Genomic DNA, 12650 nt, shown 5'->3' on the forward strand with positions numbered 1-12650 from the left:
TTGGTCTATTCTGAGCTCCTTGCCTTTTCCACATGAATTTTAGATTGGTTGTCAATTTCTGCAAAACACCACCTGGGATTTTGGGAGGAAAAGCTGACAGTCACCAGGGCACATGGAAAGTGGGGGACTGGTAAGTCCCAGGCGTCTCAGCTCAGCAACCAGGGAAGGCGGGGCTGCCTCCTGGGGTGTGGGGAATGGCAGAATCACAGCCCTGTGAGGGGCCTGTTGGCCTTAAGGTGACAGGGGGATAAAGTGGTTAGACAGATGTATCTGGGCTGGGAGAGGGGTCCAGGGAAAAAGAGGAGAGGCCAGGTTGGGGCTGATGGGTTACAGCAGACATGTGATCCCCAAGGTGAGAGGGGGATGCAGTGGCTAGACAGGTGCATCTGGCCTGGGAGTGGGGTTCAGGGAGGAAGGGGAGAGCCCAGGTCGGGGCAGGTGGGTTACAGCAGACTCCATACAGGGGACTGTGGTCCTGATGGAAGCAGCTCAGAGCCAGAGCTCTGTCAGGTGATCAGCTTCACTCTCCTGTTCCTTTATAAAGCCACTTTCTCAGAGTTTGAAACACCACTGGGAAATCCCTGAGTCCAGTTCTGCTCTGGCTTCATCCAAGGGGCTCAGATGGAAAACAGAACCACTGCAGGCCCCTCCCAAGTTCCCATAGGGAATGGACACATCAGGGCCCCAGGCTCACAGCCTTCAGGAGACCCCTGCCCTCAGAACTGGTCTTCTTCCTTGCTCTGACCTGCTGGTCACAGATCAAGGTACCCCATCCTGGCTCCACCCTCCAGGGCCTGGATTCTGGGACAGCTTGGGGGTGGTGCAAGACCCTCATTCTTCTTTATCTGCCTGGGGGTGAGAATGTCTTAAATGCTGCATTGGCTGATTTCAAAGGTCTGAGTGTTTCCAGCAGGTATGGGGGAAAGGAAGGTGTGTGTGGTTCCTACATCTGCAGGACCTTCCCAGGGTAAAGAGCTGTGCCTTCACCCTCCCAGTCCACTCCCCACACCATCTGTCCAGGAAGCTCAGATTCAGGAGTATGAGGGCCAAGACTCTCCCCTTGTTTATCTGTGACTTTCCATTCCCACAGCAAGGAGCCTGGCTCTCACCACCTTCCCTTTATCAACTCATCTCTCTTTTCCAGGTTACATTCACAGTGACTTCAGAATTGTTAGCCACTACACCCCGGAAAGAACTTTATAATACAAAGCCCACAGGTTAACAATGGTCCATTCTGCCTTTGCAGAATGATTCTGTACATTTCCAAAATTAACTTAGGTCAGCCCCTTTTGCCCCACCACCGACTGGGTTTTTACACCTATTTCTAATACAGTTAGATTCTGTCACATTGTGTGTTCCATCTTGCAATGCTGCTACACCCTAAACAGCTAAATTTGAGTAGATTACGATTGACCTTTGGGCTGTACAAAGGTGTGGGCTTAGACATACTTATAGTGACACCAACCTAAAGTTTCACATGGGATACTTCAGCCCCCCCAACCCCACCCTATGATCTGCTTATGTATATAATTGTGCCTTTTCCATGATTGTCATAAATAGGGTCATACTGTGTGCAGCCTCCGCAGACTGGATTCTTTCACTTAGTAACATACAGGTAAGATTTACCCATGTCTTTCTGTGGGTTGATGGTTTAATTTCTATTGCTGAGTAGTATTCCACTGCGTGTGTGGGAGGAAAACCAGTTTTCCCTCTCCCCTTCTAGGTTCTTGGTTAACACCACCCCCCCATAAGACAGATTACAGGGAGAAAAAGAAGCAAGTTTAATAACATGTATTCATCCTGTACACATGGGAGATACCCAGGACAACTGAGTCCGTCCCTGAAAAGGCCAAAATCATCACCTTAAATATCACCTTCAGCTGAAAACAAAAGCAAGGCCTCGGGGAGGGAGGAAGTCATTTACAGCAGGTTATCATGAAAGCTCAATAAACAAGGATGTAAGCTTTAAAGTTTGTGTCTCCATTCACTTCATTCCATATGGCTTCCAATAGATTGTTTCTTAAGTATTTGGAGAAGTTACGGATATTTGGCTCTATTTCAGTTTGAATTTCCAGTTTAAAGGATAGAGCAGAGCCGCTGTTGGGGCGGGGCCACCGCTGGCTGTGAGGGCGGCTGGGCCCGCGCTTTCCCATTGGCTGGCCGGGCCTGGAGCCCGCCTCCCCCAGCTGTGGTGGGAACTCACCTGCCTTCTGCCTGAGGATTTGGCGTCCTGCGCAGCTGACTGTGGATCTGCCGGGGCTTCGGGACAACAGGGGGTTATGTCCACGCTGACTGGAGCCCAGTCTCCTCAGGACCCACCAGGAGGTGCTGCACTGAGGGAAGGTGAGGAGGAAGGGAAAGTGAGGGAAAGTGAGGAGAAGCTTCCCATGAGGGGCTGACGGCTGAGGGGAAGCCCTCCTCAGAGGCCCTGGGAGAGGAAGGGCTGGATCTGTGAAGCTGTGGGTTTTAGTCAGGTTCTGTGTGTGGTGCAGGCAGTGTGCCGTGTCCTTCTCTGGCGTGTCGTGCCCAGTATCCCCAGCACCATTCATCGAGGGGACTGTCCTTTCCCCGTGCAGGCTCCTGGCTCCTTTCTTGTGAGTTAACTGCCCACATCCCCGTAGGTTTGTTTGCAGACTCTCTCTGGTCCTTGTCCCTGTCGTTGTGCCAGTTCCACAATTCTTTTGTGACTGCTTTTGTAATGCCGTGTGAAGCCAGGGAGGGAGATGCCTCCAGCCTGTTTCCCTTCTGTAGAATCTCTTTAGCAGTTCAGGGTCTTTTGTGTTTCCACATGAATGTTAGGAATATTTGTTCTGTTTCTGTGAAAAATACCACTGAAGTTTATTTTATTTTATTGAAGTGTTGTCAATTCACGATGTTCCGTTGTTTTCTGGTGTAGGGCACAGTGATTTGACATGCCTGCTTTGAATTTGAACACTGCTTTGGGTAGAATGGGCATTTTAACAATATTAATTCTTTCTGTCCATGAGCACAGGGTATCCTTCCATTTATTTGTGTCTGTTCAGTTTCTTTCCCTGTTGTCTTAGAATTTTCAGTATGCAGGTCTTTCACAGCCTTGATTCAGTTTATTCCTAGGTATTTTGTTGGATGCAGTTGTAAATGGGATTTAAAAAAAAAGTCTCTTTCTGATGTTTCATTATAAATGTATAGAAAGGCAACTGATCTTTGTGTGTTACTTTTGTACCTTGTGGCTTTACTGAAATGATTCATTAGTTCTAAGAGTTTTTTGATGGTTTGATATGGAAAACTAGAAATAAGAAATCACCCTGTTTGGACTCCATCCAGGTCATCCACAGCACCTGAGACACAGTGGCTCCTAATCTTCCCACAGTGCCTCTAAGTTACATGTGGACTCCTGCAAGGACGACGAGCATCAGCACTTTGGGTGAACTGGATCGCGTTAAGGGTGGGCCTCTATAGGGAAATCTGATGTCTTCTCTGCTTTTTTGGTGTGGTGCTGACATGGTTGTTTTCAAAAGTAATTTAGTTTCTAGTAAAGTTTCTTATAAAGGTTTGTTATAAAGTTGCATATAAAATACTTTAAATAGCATTACGCAGCACTCACATTTGCCTCCTCACATGAAACACTCCAGTGGGTTTTACCTAACACTGGGATACTCCCCCAGGGAACCAGCACATAAACCCCATTTGAAGAAATTGTATGGTTCCACCTTGTAATCCCATCCACAGGCCAACTTCAGCCTTCCCCTTTGCCCCAACTTATGGAAATCCCTTTTTCCATTCTGTGCCAGTTTTCTTTTCCTGAAACTATTACTGAGAGTTTCCCTCTTTGTCAAAATCTTAATGGATTTAAGGCCCAAAGTGAATACGATCTGGGTGGCCTCTTCTGTGTGTCTCCTTTCACTTAGAATGTTTTCAATCTTTATCCAATTTGAGTCATTAGTGATTCATTCACATTTTTCATCGTCATTAAAAATACAGAACATAGCATTTACCATTTAACCCATTTAACTATGCAGGTCTATGGTATTCACTAAATTCACATTGTTGTACAGATGCCTCACCATCCATCTCCAGAACTTACTCATTTTCCCCAAGTGAAGCCCTGTGTCCAGTGAACACTGACTGCCCTCAGCCCCTGGCAGTGACATTTTGTCTCTGCATTTGACTTCTCTGGATGCCTTGTATAAGGGGAATCATACAGTATTTGTCCTTCTGTGTCTGGCTTGTTTCACTGAGCGTAGTGACTACAAGAGTTATTCATATTGCAGCGCGTGTCATAATCTCCTTAGTTTTTAAGGCTGTGTGGTATCCCACTGTGTATACACCACATTTAGCTTATCCATTCATCTGCTGATGGACAGGTGAGTTATTTCCACCTTTTGCTGTTGTGATTAGTGCTGCCATGGATATGGGTGTACTCATTTCTCTTCCAGTTCCTGCTTTCAACGATTTTGAACATATATCCTGAAGTGGCATTGATGGATCATACATCAACCCCATGTGTAAGGTTTTGAGGAACTCCTGTCTGGTTCTCCACCGTGGCTGAACCATTTTAGTCCTCTATATGGCTGAATAATATGACAGTTTATGGATACAACCTATTTGTTTATCTGTTTAGCCTTTGATGGACATTTCAATTGTTCTATCTTTGGGGCCATTGCGAATAGTGCTGCTGTAAATATTTGTGTGCCTTTTTTTGTTTGAACACCTGTTTTTTATGTTTTGGGGTCTATATCTAAGAGTGGAGTTGTTGAACCATAAGGTAACTGTACTTTTTATCTTTTTGAGGAAATGACAAACTGGAAACATGGGCTGCACCATTTTCCAATTTTTCAAGTAATGTTTAAAAGTTTCAATTTCTCTACATTTTGGCCAATATTCGTTGTTTCCAGTTTACTTGACTGCAGGGCTTCCAGTGTGCTTGGGAGGGACGGCATTGTGGTATTCACTTACATGTCCATCACGGCTGATTTTTAACATCCTTTCTGTGCTTGTTGACTATTTGTCTTGTCTGGAGAAGGGTCTATTTTTTTTTAATTATTCAGTTTTCCTTATTTAGTGGTGTTTTTCTTTTTCATTTTATTAGGTAGAATTATTACTGTTTGACTGCACATATAAATTACATTGCATGTAAATACATATTTACAATATACTGTACCTTTTTTAAGCTAACATATAGAGAAGGGTCTATTTAAGTCCTTTTACCATGTTAAAAATGGGTTTGCTTTGTCTTTTTATGAGTTTTAAAAGTTCTTGATATATTCTTGATAAAAATTTTTTCAAGTATATAATGTGCAAATATTTTCTTTGATTTTGTGTGCTGTCTTTTCAGTTTCTGGATAGCATCTTTGATGTACAGAAGTCTTTAATTTTGAGGAAAGGTGATTTATTTTTTTCTTTCCTAGCTTGTGTTTGCTATCAGATCTAAAGAAATTGCTAAATCCAAGGTCATGATGACTCATCCCCATTGTTTCTTTGAGAGTTTATACAGCTTCCCTCCCTATCTGTGAGGTATTGGTTCCAGGACACCCAGTGGATACTAAATATCTGTTGGTGTTCAAATCCATTATATAAAATGGTGTAGTATTTGCAAATAACCTAAGCACATCTTCCTGTATATTTAAAATCATCTCTAGATCATTTATAATAAATAATACAATATAAATGATATTTAAATAATTGTGAAGAAAATATAATGTTATTTAATAGTTTCTGGCATGCCACAAGTTCAAGTGTTTCTTTATGGAACTTTCTCAAATTATTATTAATTTTTTATCTGAAGGTGACTGATCCTACAAATGTGGAATCAGCAGATGAGGGCTGATTGTCACTTTGCCACTCTTTAAATTTAAGCTTTTTATGTATCTTGAGTTAATTTTGCATGTGGTATGAAGCAAGGATCCAATTTCATTTCTCTTGGAAATGAAAAAAATTTCACTGGATAGACAATTGCCTGGCACCATTTGTTGAAAACAAAATTTTCCCCCCTATTTAATGTTGCCCACTGTGGTAAAAAATCAGCTGGTGCATGTGTCTTTTCATAGTGCATGTGTCTTTTCACATTAGAGTGTTGCTCTGGATACATGCGCGGCAGTGGGATCTCAGACTTTTCTTGCTTCTGACCTAAGCAGGAGGAAGTCACTATGTGGAACCTACACTTCAGGAGAGGGGGCTTTAGCTCCACCTCCTTGATGAATGTCATGGATTGTTAGGAATTCTTCTGCATAGGAGTTTTCTATTCAATCCCATGTATTAAAATGAAAAAAAAAACTATGTCATCATTTAAATTCACCATTGTGGACACCTGGATAGTTATTTAAATCTTTTGGTTATAATCCAGCACCACAGGTTTGGTTGCTCAGTTCATTCCTGCTTTGGCTGTTGAGAACTCTTTCATTGGCTCCTGTTTCCTTTGAGATCATTCCATATTTTTGTCCCCCTCCCCGCCCCATACTTCCTTACTTTCTGATACAAGATTCAAGATTATCCTGGCTCATATATTGACTATCGCAGTCCTAGTATAAGCCATTTCTTCAAAGAGTCCTGATTCCTTTAGTTAGAGAATGGTATTAAGAACTTACATATGGAAGGAAAATGTTCTCAGCTGACAATGCAAGGAAATGTGTGCATGTGTTCCCACCTTAGTGTATAGTTGTTGCTCAGGGAGCACCGTCCCCCCACCCCAATCTGCCACAATGACATAGTGTTTTAAATTTAAGTTACTTAGAAATGGTTAAAGCTAGAGGAACACTCTGAGCCCCGCTCTATCTCCCTAAAAGCAGGAAATAAGTCTCACGTGAAAGGTTCAGAGGCCAATATAAACATAACTTGTAGCTCCTTTAATTTACCACCTGAAGCCCAAACACTGTTTAGATTCTTCAGTGAATACACAAAAGCTACATTTCTTTGGGCTGTCAATTCCTAATAAATTTGTAGTTTTCTAGATTTATAAAATCTGCCTGTTTTCACTACTTCTTACTTCTCATTTCTATGAGACTTTTGTGTGTAGGATTTAAAATGTCTTTTTCTCCTGTGGCTCTGTCTTGTGTTAGTATTATTATTAGTCCAGTCACAAGAAGTCAAGAAGGATAAAGAGTGAAATTTCCCCCTCCCCAATAGTACACACTCCTAATTGTAAAGATTTCTATGTGGAAATGTCTGTATTCATATTAAGCAGAAGGCGGGTTTATACTGATGCCTCCAACTTGATCCATTATCATATGGACAGTGTAACCCCCCCCCCCCCGGCTTATCTGTAACTCCCAGTCAGACAGTAGAATCCTGGTTCCCACCAGCTTCCACCTATTCAATTCATTTCTCATTCTGCTCCAGATGAGTGGTTTGAGCATTCTTACCTCCTGCCCCTGTGGGATGGATCTTACAGACCCCACTGTTTACGTGCAGTATGCTTTCCCTGTAGTCTGCACGTTCTGTTCATTCCTGCAGTCACTGAGGCTGGCCCCTTCTGCTCCACCAGCAGCAGTGAGTGTTTTCACACATCTCTAATACAGAGCCTGTGTTACATCCTGCATTCCATCCTGTGACACTACCGCTTACTCGATCACTTAACTGACTTGCTGGGTCATAGAAACCTTTGGGTTTATACAAAGCATAATGGCAAATGCCCACCACGAAGTAGTGTATGGAACATTTCAACTCCCACGTGACCTGTTTACCACCTCTTAGTTTTCCCTTTCCCCGAATTTCATGTAAATTGGGTCACTTAGTGCATAGGTAGCCTCTCCAGACTGATTCTTTCACTTGTCAAAGGCAAATCAACATGGAGTTGGTACTGACAAGAGAGCTCTGTCCAATGGAGCCAGAAGGCCCTTCAGAAATTGTGACCTACCTTATCACTTCTCAGCCTGAATCAAATCCTAAGTTTTGACCTGACGAAGTCATCCAGAATATCTGCCAGAAACCTATCTACTGATTGTACTCTTGGCCTCAAATAATTCACAACAAACTGATCACCTGAGTTTCTAAGCCATTATGAATAGACCTCCTGTGCATTACTTGATGTTCATTTTTGTTTGAAAAGTTTTTCAAAGCAGTTGTCTAAATTCAAGAGATGATTTTTTTGGATTCTAAGCTGAGACTGTTTGTCTTTGGAAGAAACTACCAGACTGTCTTCCAAAGTTGGTCACACCTGTCTTCCACTAGGATCTTGAGTATATGTTTGTATGGTTATTTTCTATCTGTATACCTTCTTTAGCCAGATGTTTGTTTCTGTCTTTATCCACTTTTAATGGGGCTGTTTGTTCTAGATTTTATTGGTATAACTTGAGTACAAATCCTTTATCAGATGTCCATTTTGCAAATACTTTTTCCTAGTTTATGGTTTCTGTTTTGCTTTTATGAATAAGACCTTTCACAGAGTAGACGTCTATACTTCTATAAAGTCCACTTTATTAATTATGTGTTGATTTGTAGATAGGCATTTGTTGTTGTGAGTTAAAACTCATCACCAGACCCAAGGTCTTACAGATTTTCTTCCTTTTCCTTTTAAGATTTGTATAGTTTTGTCATTTAAATTTGTCTATGGGCAATCTTGAGTGAATTTTGCTATCAGTTGTACAGTTTGTGTCTATGTTCTCTTCATTCTATAGTTTTTTAATTAATTGCTCCTTAACCAGTTTTTGAGACAGCATAATGAGCTATTTGGCTGTGTTTCGGTTTGGATTTCCAAACTCCACTATGTAGAGCAGAACTGCATTCAGGATGAGGTCTCTGGGCTTTGTGAGCTCAGCGTTCCCTGGACTTTTCTGATGGTCCACAGCGGGGCGCCAGATCCACCTCTGACCCACAGGGCGCAGGTGCATTCTGCCCATGGACTTGGCCCTTTGCACAGCTGACAGGGGCTTGGTATCTTCAGGACTGTCAGGGCTTCGTCTTCTAGACAGTGGGGCTGTGTCCATGCTGTCATGGGCTGAGTTTTCTTGGGCATTGCTGTGAAAAGGCACCATAAGAGGAAAAAAAGACCAAGTGGGGAGAAATTTCCTGTATGCAGCTGACTGTTCAAGGGAGTTCTGTCTTCAGAGGAACCTCAGAAAGAGATTGATGGGGAAAAATGCGGGGTTTTATTTAGTTTTGTGTGCAGAGGAGATGGTGACCAGTGATGTTCTTTGGTGCATGGTGTCTCATTTTCCTGGCAATGTTTATTGAGGAGAATGTTCCACCCTCTTTGTATGTCCTTGGCCCTATTTTCATGAATTAACTGACCACAGCCATGCGGGTTTATCTCTGGGCTCTTTATGCTGTTCCTCTCATCCACGTGTCTGTGTTTGTGCCAGTTCCTCACTGTTGTGGTCACTACAGCTCCGTGATACAATTTGATGCTAGGGAGGAAGACACCTATAGTTGTGTCCTTCTTTCTCAGAACTTCTTTGGCTGTTAAAGGTCCTTAGTTGTTCTATATTAATAGTAGGGTTGTTATTTCTATTTCAATGAAACATATCATTGAATATTATATTGTTGTTGCAGTGAATGTGTTGATAGCTTTGGGTAGAATCAATAATTTAATACCAGTAATTCTTCCAATCCATGAGTACAGAATATTTTTCTGTTTATTAGTGTCTTCCTTAACTTCTTTTTCAATGGTTTATAGTTTTTTGAGTACAGGTCTTTCACATCCTTGGTTAAATTTGTTCCTAGATATTTTGTTCTTTTTGATACAATTATAAATGTGATTGTTTCCTTGAATTTTCCTTCTGATGGGTTATTATTAGTGTATAGAAATGCAACTGATTTTTGTACATTGATTTCATATTGAACTTTACTGAATTTATTTATTTTAACAATTGTTTGTTAAGTGTTGTGGAAAATTGTAATTTTGAAATCTCACTGTTTCTCCTCATCCCAGGTCATGCACAGGATCTAAGACTCGGTGGCTCCTGGTGTACTCATCCCGCAGTGCCTCTTAATAACAAGTGGACTCCTACGAGGGCGATGAGCATCACACCTCTGGCTGACCTTGGTCTGGGTGAGTCTTGGCTTCTATAGCAAGGTGTGATGTCTGTCTTATCAACTTCTTTGCCATGGTATTGATATGGTTGTTTTGAAAAGTAATGGACTTTCCAGTAATGTCTATGATGGTAAAAACTATTCACAGTTGCCACTTTATACAAAATACCATAGGGTGTTTTACCCCAAACAGGGGCAGTCTCCCGAGGAGCCGTCATATAACCCACCAGCGAAGAAGCTGTGTGGCGTCCGCATCGCTGTGTGACCTGCTGGCCCCCTTCAGCTGTCATCACTTGGTGCAGCTGCTGGTTCTCTGTCTCTGGGTTTGTTACTGAGACTCTCACTTGACAACCTTGATGGATGTAAAGCATACACGATGACCATGTGATCAGGAGAACTTTTCTTTACAGCTTTTTTCACTAGGGATCTTTTCAGTGTTTATTAATGTTGTAAATTGTATCAATATTATATTCCTACATTATTTTCACTGTGATTAAAAATACATATGATACTTTTAATTGAAATCATTTCAAGCACACATTTCTGTAGTATTAACTACCTTTACATAATTGTACAAACAAGTTCAAGAACTTTTGTGTCTACTTGAAGCATGGGAGATACCCAGGAAATTGAGTAATTCCCTGAAATGGCACAAGACATCACCTGAAATACCATCTTTCTCTAATACCAAAAGAAAGGAAGGTTACGTTCATCATATAGATTTAAATCTTAGCCTTTTCTATTGATAAGTTTTTTGAGATTTAGTCTTCTTTCTGTTTCTGGTACAGAAAGGGAGATTACTTTTCAAATGTAGATTTCCCTTATAAATGTAAATTTGCCTTACAAAAGGCAATTTTGAATCGGGCTTCATAGAGTCTTATGTGTCTTATTTTTTAAAGAAATCTGCCCATTGTAATCTTCATGCCAAAGAGAGATATTTTATGGTGTCATTTGCCTTCTTTCACATGGGTGTACCCCAACTTGCTTACGAATTCATGCACGGAAGGACATCCTCATATTTTAAAGTTTTAAGCCATTATGAGTAGAGTTGCTGTGCATAATTGCATGCTAGTTTTTGTTTGGACGCTTTTTCAAAGCAATTGTCTGAATACTAGAGGTGCAGTGTTGGATTCTCATGTGAGCCTTGGCTAGCTTTGGAAAAAACTGCCAAACTGTCTTTCAAAGTAGCCACACATGCATTCCACCTGCAATGAGGGAGAGTTCCTCTTTTCCTTCATCTTCCATCAATCACAAGTAATGTCACGTTTTTGGAGTTTAGTGGTTCTAATGAGTGTGCAGTGTTATATCATCGTTGTTTTAATTTGTGGTTTCCTACTGGTATATGATTTTTGAGAACATTTTTATAAGCTTATCTACTCTCTGTGTGTTTTCTTTGGAGAGGTGTTTGTTAAGATCTTTACCTATTTTTATTGGGGTTGTTTGTTGTAAAGTTCTTGGTGTAATTTTAGCCCAAGTCCATAATCAGTTATGTGTTTTGTAAGTTTATGGTTCTCAGTATGTGTCTTGTCTTTCTGAATAAGGTCATAAACAGAGTTTAAATTTTTAATTTTTAAAAAATTCTATGGTATAAATTTTACTTCTATGGATAGACTTGGGGATTTTTGTAAAAGTTCATCACCTAGACAAGGTTATGTAGATTTTCTTGTATGTTTTCTTTTAGAATAATTCCAGATGTGCATTATATAATTGTCTGTGGACAATTTAGAGTACATTTTGGTGTAAGTGTTAAAAACTGAGTGGCTGTGGCCTGCAGTTCTCAGCTGGTGAGCAGATGGCACTGTTCTCTGACCCTCAAGGTGCACATGTCTCACTGAGGGGGTTGGCTCCTGTGGGAACTTGGCTCTTTGCAGGGCTGGTGGAGGCTGGGCCTCCTCAGGACCCACCGTGGCTTCAGCTTCAGGACAACACTCGACCAACCAAGTCCACCCAGACAGGAGCCTGACATCTTCAAGAATCACCAGGAGGCATCACTGTGGGAGTAAAAGGTGAGGGAAAAGTGGGGAGAGGCTTCCTGTGTGTGATTGCAACTAATGTCCATTTTCAGAGGATCCAGCTGGGGCTTGATGTGGAAAAATTTCAGATTTACTTGATTTTGTGTCTAGTGTTGATGGTGTCTGGTGTCATTTTGGGGGTATGGTGTCGCATGTTCTTGGCACCTTTATGGAGGGGACTGTCTTGTCCCACTTTGTGTTCTGGGCTCCATTGCCATGGACTAACTGGCAGCCTAAAGGCGGTCTATTCCTGTGCTCCCTGTTCTGTTCCTCTGGTCCATGTGCCTGTTTTTGTGCCAAGGTCTTACTGTATCTCTGCTGGGGACGGTGGCTTCCTAACGTCGTGTGAAGCCAGGGAGGGAGACGCCTCCAACTGAGTTCTCCCTTCTCGAGGTTGCTCAGGCTACTCCAGGTTCTTTTTTGTTCTACACAAATGGTAGGATTTCTGGTTTTCTGTTTCTGTGGAAAAAAAAATGCCGTTTGGTAGAGTTTGGTAGAGTTTGCAGTTAATGTGTGCACTGCTTAGGCTTCATGAATGTTACAGTGATGTTCTTCCAGTGCATGAGCACAGCTTTTATTTTGTGTGCATCCTCTTCAATTTCTTTATCAGTGTTTTCTAACTTTCCATGCGCAGGCCTTTCACATCCTTGGTTCATTTTATTCCTGGGTTTTATTTTATTTTATTTTTGGTAC

At 41.7% G+C, this 12650-nt stretch overlaps 1 long non-coding RNA gene across 1 annotated transcript; it reads left to right on the forward strand.

Annotated features, from left to right (window-relative positions):
• Window positions 1-1970, forward strand: LOC140689658 (uncharacterized). Its single transcript, XR_012064675.1, has 3 exons — window positions 1-130; window positions 1561-1615; window positions 1724-1970. It is a non-coding gene; the product is annotated as an uncharacterized lncRNA (long non-coding RNA).
• Window positions 1971-12650: the final 10680 nt, after the last annotated feature.

Source organism: Vicugna pacos, chromosome 27 (assembly GCF_048564905.1).
Source record: "Vicugna pacos chromosome 27, VicPac4, whole genome shotgun sequence".
Taxonomy (NCBI): Eukaryota; Metazoa; Chordata; class Mammalia; order Artiodactyla; family Camelidae; genus Vicugna; species Vicugna pacos.